The sequence below is a fragment of the Micromesistius poutassou genome (genome assembly GCF_964030765.1).
Source record: "Micromesistius poutassou genome assembly, chromosome: 3".
Classification (NCBI taxonomy): domain Eukaryota; kingdom Metazoa; phylum Chordata; class Actinopteri; order Gadiformes; family Gadidae; genus Micromesistius; species Micromesistius poutassou.
Genome location: NC_140273.1, coordinates 10,444,126 through 10,452,427, shown reverse-complemented (window position 1 = coordinate 10,452,427; position 8,302 = coordinate 10,444,126). Strand labels below are relative to the sequence as shown.

The following is an 8,302-nucleotide window of genomic DNA, read 5'->3' as shown; positions in this document are numbered from 1 at the left end:
TTTTTTACTTATTTGTATGGGCTGTGATCATACTATACAGTATATATATACCAAGCAGCGTTTATCCGTCCTCCCTCTCTCCTTATGAGTCCCTATCCAGAGGCTGTGTTTGTGTGTTCCTTGGAGCAGCTTGCAGGCAGGGTGCCCGCCCATGCAGGACCTGCAGTAGCCTGTCTGTCCCTCCCCGGCCATCTGCTTCCAGAGCCCAGTGCACCCTTGCCTACAGACAACACAGCTACCCACCCATCCATCCATCCATCCATCTACTTATCCATCCATCTATATCTGAGGCTGTTGGCAGGGAAGCTGAAATCTGTTTATTCAGTCGTCTCAGTGGGCTATTAAATGTCCACATATCTCTGTCGCCTTTCATATTTACAATCCATCAGACACACTGGCATCTGTGTGTCCAGCCGATACTCGCGCTTGTCTGCACACACACCCACACACACACACACACACACACTCTTTCCCTTCCAGAAGCACCAGGCAACCATCTATCCTCTTAAGCCACTGATATTCTGTCCACATTATGTCCCCTATCCATGCAGACAGGGTAAACAAGAGAACAGCCTCATTACAGCCAAAACAGCTCGCCCTCTTCTGACCTCTCAGCCCACACATATGCTCCGTCCTGGAATGATGAGTCAAACACTCACCATTATCTATGACCGGAAGAGCGTGAAAGAAACAACAGGCCCGACAAAGCTGTCCTCACATTCATGTCGTCTAGATGTCTCCGTCTAGATGTTGCACACAGCGGCATTAATAGTGGAGTATGATTCAGCCTTGAGAGACCTGTGTCTCTCTGTGGAAACCCACTGTGGTACTGGGACATTGCTTTGGAGAAGAGGAAAGAATATGTCAATCAAAATGACTACCAGTCTAGGTTTGACTTCTGAATAGGTTCCGAAAGATGTACCATCTGATCTGCTGAGTTTCAAACACATTTTGTTCAAATGTACAAGTTCAACTTAGTATATTAATGTCAGGTACAGCAGCTAAACACAGGATTGAACTGAGACAAGACAATTTACCAACTCAAATTAGCATAAGGTGATCCAAACGTGACTTTGAGTGTAGCTACATAAAACCTATATTTTATGATAATGGTATACTCTGCATATAAAATAGAAAGTAAGTACAAGAGCAAGTACGTACATATATTAAGTATTTACCACAGCCAACAACATCATTCAGCTGCATGGGGTGGATACTGCAGAATATTAAATAATATATGAGAGATTAATGTGCAAGTAGTAGTAATGTGAAATCTTACGGTGTAACTACCATGCCTTACAACAAAATCCTTTGTTCCGATTCCTTTAGCTACTCTGCACACTGTTCAGTTGTATTTGGGAAATGCGTCTTTGGTGCTTGAATTATTTTTGTGGCTGCGCTGTTGCTGCTATGCGATTGTTCTCAGCCTCACTAGTCAAGTCACTTTGGATAATGGGGTATGCTAAATTAATAAATGTAAACAGAGTCCCTGTGACCAAATCTATACCATGTACATCCCACTGCCGAGGGCGGGCGAGCAAAACACACTGCACAGGAGGGCTAAGCTGTTGTAATCACCTAACAATATCTTACAAGTGTGTTGCAGCCGATAGTGACCGTATCTGGGCTGTTACTATCTGTTCCTTCCTTCTACAACACACCTAGCCAGAGGTCAAGGACGCCAGATAAGACCAGGAGGGGCTCCAGCTCTGTTTAATCTCACTATGGAGAACATGCAGCTGGCCGCCCTGGGATCTCTGATCACAACCACGCAACACAGAACATTCCTGCTGCCGGAGCCGGTGAACTAGCGATTCTATTGGCTGATTATACACTTCAAGGAGCTGGAACCCCACCCACGTGCCAAGATGTGTGTGTGTGTGTGTGTGTGTGTGTGTGTGTGTGTGTGTTTGTCTTTTATGTATTTGTGTGAGTGTGTGTGTGCGTGTGTACATGTGTATCTGTTTGAGGGGGATTTGAATGGCAGAAGTAGGAGGACTGTATAATGTGTGTGTGTGTGTGTGTGTGTGTGGGGGGGAGTGTGTGTCAGTAACGTGTTTGTATGTGTGAGTGTTTGTGTGCATGTGTGTGTGTGTGTGTGTGGGTGTGTCCTATGTATTTGTGTGTGTGTATATGTGTGTGTTTGTGTGAATGTGTATCACACAAACTCAAACACATCTTTTGTGTGATGTGTGTCTATGCATATCTTTGTGTGTGTGTGTGTGTGTGTGTGTGTGTGTGTGTGTGACATTGTTTGTCTCTTAGCTATGTGTGTGTGTGTGTGTGTGTGTGTGTGTGTGTGTGTGTGTGTGTGTGTGTGTGAGAGACTGTGTGTCTCTTAAATATTTGTGTGTGTGTGTGTGTGTGTGTGTGTGTGTGTGTGTGTGCTTGCGTGCATGCATGCGTGCGTGTGTCTGGCTGTGCTCCTGGAGACTGGGCTGTAGCAATGATGCCAGGATGATTTATGGACATTTCACATACAGAACATGCATGGTTATGCTCCGATACACGCACAAGTGCACACACTCACACACAAACACACAAGGATACACATATACAGACATCCAATACACACAAAGACAAAAGAGATACACATTCCAACACACACACACACACACACACACACACACACACACGAACACACACATTATACACTCCCCCAAACCAAGCTTCTCCCTGCAGCCCACAACACCAGCTATCCATTCTTCCATCTCTCTCTCTCTCTCTCTCTCTCTCTCTCTCTCTCTCTCTCTCTCTCTCTCTCTCTCCTCCCTCCCTCCCTTTGGCTGTCACATTTTTCTTACTCCATGCCCCCTCCCCCCCTCAACCCCTCCATCCTTTCCATCAAAACTCCTCTCCATTTTTCATTCTCCCACTTCATGTCTCTTTGCGTGCCGCCTCCTTTACTCTCTCACCCTGGTGCTGATTATCTGGTAACCCTCTCCTGCTCTCAACCTTCCCTCCGCTTTCTCCTTTGCCTCCTACTGTGACCCCCATCCTTCTCAGCCCAGCCCCCCCCCCCCCCCCAAACATCTCCGTCCCTCATTCACCTCACTAACCCTCCTTGGTTTTAAACCCACCCATCCATCCATCCTCTGACTCCTCCATTCACTCGCTGCCTTTTTTGTGGTATTTCAAACAAGCGTGGCTGACATTTACTGCCCAGGCTCCCAGTGGCCACCAGACCTTCTTTCCTCCGCCATCCTATCTTCATTCGGTCATTGCTCTTTGACAATTGTGCTCTTTCATGTCCACTTTTGTGGGGATATTACATATTTTTGTATTGAGTACCCCCATGTGTTGTACACCACCGACTTTCTCAAAAACATTTTTTGGAGAAACTTGTATTTGGAATCACAGGAAACACAATATATATAGGCTATATATATTTGCCACCATTATGAATCTTTCCCATTAATGGGCTGCCAAGGATAGTGCAACGGTGCTCAGTTCCTCGCCAAAAGCTACTTTGTCCATAGCATAAACTGGAGGCATCCTGGAGAACCACGCCCTTACCCCGTCAGGCCCCTGAAGGTCTGAATTCACCGTCAGGTCTGTCACTGTCAGACTGAGCTGTACCACTTTCACCTCAACAGTGAATTTGTGTAATGCAAGGATTATATCTTCTATTCTGTGTTATTATGAATGTATCTGTTTGTATTCTGCTACTGTCCTATATTTTCTGCTGTGGAACACACATTTATGATCAGATCAACAGCATGTTATTTTATCTGGGACTGTAATTATTCTTAAACTGCTGACTAAAGGAGAAAAAAAAATCCACAAGGGGAACAGTTTCCACTTTTAGAACGAGTTGCAACAATATTTTCTGTGATACATAAAAAATGTATTATCATTATCAGAGTTTGACATGATATCTTTAAATATCCCTATGTGCTTGTGTATTCAAAATATATTTGAAACAGTCAAACTGAGGGTCATTACATTGAAGAATAATGGATATTTAAGGTATCTCATATACAGATCATTTTAAGGCCAGATATTCTCGTCATTATTCATCTCATCATCAATCAATATCAAATTTTCATACTTATACATCACCACTCAAAGACAGCAGAAAATGAATTACACTATCGCATTATTGCCAAGCCCTACAATGACTACAGAGAGCGCTTGTATTTCTGGGGGAATTTGTCCTCTGTGTCCTGTAGTGTTCATCAACATAGTTCACAGTCCGCTAGCCCAGGGTGACAGTACCGCCCACCACTATATCATTTGACATCTGCTCAGCAAAATGAAACACCTCTCAACGTCTGACAAAGCTGTCTGCTTTAAACAATCACAGAATCGTCCAAGCTCAGTGGAGCTTTAGTTATAAAATAATTATGGAGAGGGTTTTTCTTTTCATCAGTTCCACAGGTCTCCTCCTGCTGCTCCATCGCAGAAGTCTCTCTCTTTGCACTGCTCTTCACACAGATAACAAACCCAATGTGGCATGGACTCTGTTGATTAACCAAAGATAAATAGAAAATCTCTGGCAGACAGACACTTACACAAATGCACACAGAAGCAACCCAAACACACACTTCTCTGAAAACCATCCAAGCTAATTTATCACTCTGCTTACACTGTGGACCCGCACAAGCATAGCTCTCTCACATCATGAATGGCCCCAAACCTTTCAAATTTCAATCAGTGGTGGTGGAACTAATGCATGCCATGTGCTGTCTGGCTTATTCCATTCTGCTGTCAGACCAGACACGGGGAGATGGGGTTCCTTTGATTGTTAATATTGTGTTGATTTGATTGTTTGGTTGACTCATTTCCTTGGCTGTTAAATGAATACCTCATTAAGGGAGCCGTTGTGATTGGCTTTGTCAACTTGGCCCTTCAGCTGATGCAAATTGCCAAATCGGTGCGTCACTTCAGTGAAACAGAGTATTATGTAGTACTTGAGTCGTCGCCATCTCACAATTTCATTTTGAGGTGTCTTATGATGGGACATCTGATCTTATGGGTCTGGTAGAATTGTCAGAGTTACTATGGGATTGACTATCTCCTCCATTTCATGTCCTTTTATGTTGGTGTGTGGTCACACCATGCTTTAAAAATAGATTTGATGTAAGGTTCTGATTAGGTGTAGGACAGTCAAGGGGTTAGCATGTTTCAGTGTCAGCCAAAGAGTTCTGGGTTGGAGCCAAAATGTTAGTTCAGAAAGGTTCTTGGCCCCAAAGCTCAATGTCCACAGTCTACCCAAACCTCCTTGAGCGAGATGCCCGAACCTTTACCTACGCTATAATGATTTGCAGGAAAAGCGGACAAAACAATCTACTTATTTCCTGAATTCTTATTTCCTGATTTCCAGTAATTCTCTAAACTAGGGCTTCTTCAACTTGTCTACCTTAGGACCCCAAAAGACTATTTCAGTGTGTCCATGGGCCCCGACTGGACACTAAGCAAGCTCTGAGCACTGGGGATCCTTTCCATTAACAAACTCCAACTGGATCACAAACCGCTTTGGGTCCTCCTGGCCCATAGTGTACTAAAAGGTTTATCCACACTGTCCCCCCTGTTTCTTCGTACTCCTTCACCATTCCTCTCCATCACCAGTCCAAGTATGTGCCAAACAGGCTACAGAGACGCCCTGGAAGATAGAGAGTGCAGGTGTTCTCAACCATGGCTGCGGAAATGCAATATGATAAACGAGATAGAGCAGGGGGCGAGGTGGGAGATAGAGCAGCCCACCAGACAAGCGTTGGGCTGTGAGGTGTAGTGTAGCCTATCATGTGGTCACCCCCCATCTCCCACACCCCTTCCCCCCACCCTACCTTACCCCTGGTCTTAAAATGCCTTCACTTGAGACATGTTAAGACACCGTGTGCCACCCACTCTATTGTTTTCCTCAATCAAAAGCCACTCAGCAATTCCAGGAAGGGGAGGGGACAAAGGGAGGGAGGGAGCTGGAGGGAGGGAAGATTAAATTATTTCAACTCAAAATGTGTGTATGAATGGGCAAATGTGAGAGTCAAATTGTAAAGCACTTTGCACGGCCGTCGGTCAGAAGAACGCAGCTGTAGTAGCTGATGTAGTTGACACGGAAGAGAGAAGGGAGGAAATGGAGGAAAGGAGGAAGGATGGAAGGTACAAAGGAATAGATAAAAGAAAGGTAGAAGGGAAAATAGAAACAAAGGAAGACTGGAATCTAAGATGAGGTGAAGGAAGAATCTGGAGGTCAGAGGGAAGGAGGGGAGCGAGATCAGGGGGTAGAAGGGGATAAATACTGTAGAGAGTGTTCAGTGAGAGGCTGAAAGAAAAAGAAGGGAAAATATGAGAAAGTAGGAGGAAGGGAAGAAGAGAGGATGAAGGCCGGTGATTAAAGAGAGACCTTGTCATCACGGCCACGGACGTCAGACACAGCCTCGTCCCCCATTGGGCGATCAAAAAGCTTTTTGTTCACTCATTGGACACTCAGAAAGCCGCCCTGGCAGGCATAAATTCAGACTTCCAAGTACTCAACACAATTATAAAGCATGGACAAAAGCGCCAGGACAATAGGTCCCAATGAGTCAGACAATTTATAACGCAACAAGGGAGCTTTCAGGCCGACATCAGAGGCATTGAGGCTCCGGGTAGAAACCATCGCAGTGTTCCTTGTCCATAAAAAAAAAAAAAACTCAAAAAACGCAGCAAGGCTCCACTCTCGTTTTTCAACAGACCCCGCCATCGCTCTAACCCTGGCCCTTATCCACGTCCACTCCAGAATCCATATTTTCACTGGCCACGTGGGTCTGACTGTGTGGGTCTGGCCTCGTGCTGAAAACGTGACCTGGCCGAAGCCATCCAGAAGCACCCCACTTAAACTACACCTCTATATCGATTCTCCTCCCACCATCCTCCTCCGGCTCATACAAGTGGAGCCGACAATGTTTCCACACCATTCCCTTTTTTTGGGGAAAAAAATTTGTTTGTGCAAAGAAACCATTTCCTAGGAGGTTAATAAAGAACTCTGCATCTGATGCTGTGTTTCAACCAGAAGGGAATAACAGGGCACAGACAGAAGATGGGGGACAATTCAACGATTTCAATAGAGGCACTCTGAAAAGAATGTCTTCACATACTGGTCTTTGACAGGCAGAAAGTCACTCTCACACACACACACACACACACACACACAAGCAAACATGCACACACGCAGGAACACACACACACACACACACACACACACACACACAGGCACTAAAGGGATTACTGCTGACACAGCTAGTGCCTTTGTGGCTGGGCTTTTGACGCGAGGAGGAGGAGGAGGAGGAGGAGGAGGAGGAGGAGGACAACTCTGAGGAACCCGTCAGTTCCAGGGGGATTTTGTAACAAACAAATCTTTTTCTAGGAATCTATTGTTAGAACACAAAAATGAGTTTGTATAGACATTGTTTGGTACAAAGTTATTATTATTCAATGAAATATCTACATACTCTTGACATATTAATCTACATATGTAGAATGGACTACAAGCATGCACATATATTTACACAGCTAAATTCATTTCAAGAATAAATTAGTTAATCTAACCCTTAGCGATGCAGTGTGTTGACTAAAGCTCACTGTGGATGTAGGTGGAGTTATCATGGAGGAAGCGTAGCCTAGGAGGCTTCCGGTAGTAGGACCAGCATCTGCTGCTGAGGCTGCTGATGCTGACTTCTATAAATAGACACCAACACTTAATGAGTGCCATCCACCAAAGAGCAAACTGTCAACAACTAGTGTGTGTATGTGAGGAGGCGTGGCCATACGTGTTGTGTTTTTATGGATGTTTGTGTGTCTGTATGTGTGTCTGTGTGTTTGTGTGTATTTTTCACAGGATTTGTTGTACATGATGTGTATGATATATGTGCATGTGCACTTGTAGGTAATATTTGAATATGTGTTTCTGTGTGTGTGTGTGTGTGTGTGTGTGTGTGTGTGTGTGTGTGTGTGTGTGTGTGTGTGTGTGTGTGTGTGTGTGTGAGATCTCTAAAGAGATCTCATTCTCATTTGTCCCCAACCATCACACAGACTGCCCTTTCCCCTCTTGCCTGCCCTGCGGGGGGCGCTGTGGAAGCACTTTGGTCAGCATCAGATAATGGAAAGATCCAAAGAGAGAAAGAATATTTTATAAATAATACTGAGATCTGGTTATGTCTTGATTCAACCGATTATGATTATTTTATATATTATTTTTATGTTTTGAATCCCGCTTGCCTCTCAAACTATAGGAGGAGAATCCTGCTGTGGCTCTATGGACCGGTCTCCTCTGATACATACTAATAATGAGGGATTGCATTCAGGCCCTCTGAACCCACCC

The 8,302-nt window shown here is 44.7% G+C and overlaps 1 pseudogene across 1 annotated transcript in view; it reads left to right on the top strand.

Annotated features, from left to right (window-relative positions):
* Positions 1–1,724: 1,724 nt before the first annotated feature.
* Positions 1,725–8,302, top strand: part of LOC311340574 — a 9,151-nt pseudogene continuing 2,573 nt past the window's right edge. Inside the window, exon 1 of the transcript in view lies at positions 1,725–1,802. The product of the transcript in view is annotated as an uncharacterized misc_RNA (transcript). The remainder of the gene's footprint in view (positions 1,803–8,302) is intronic.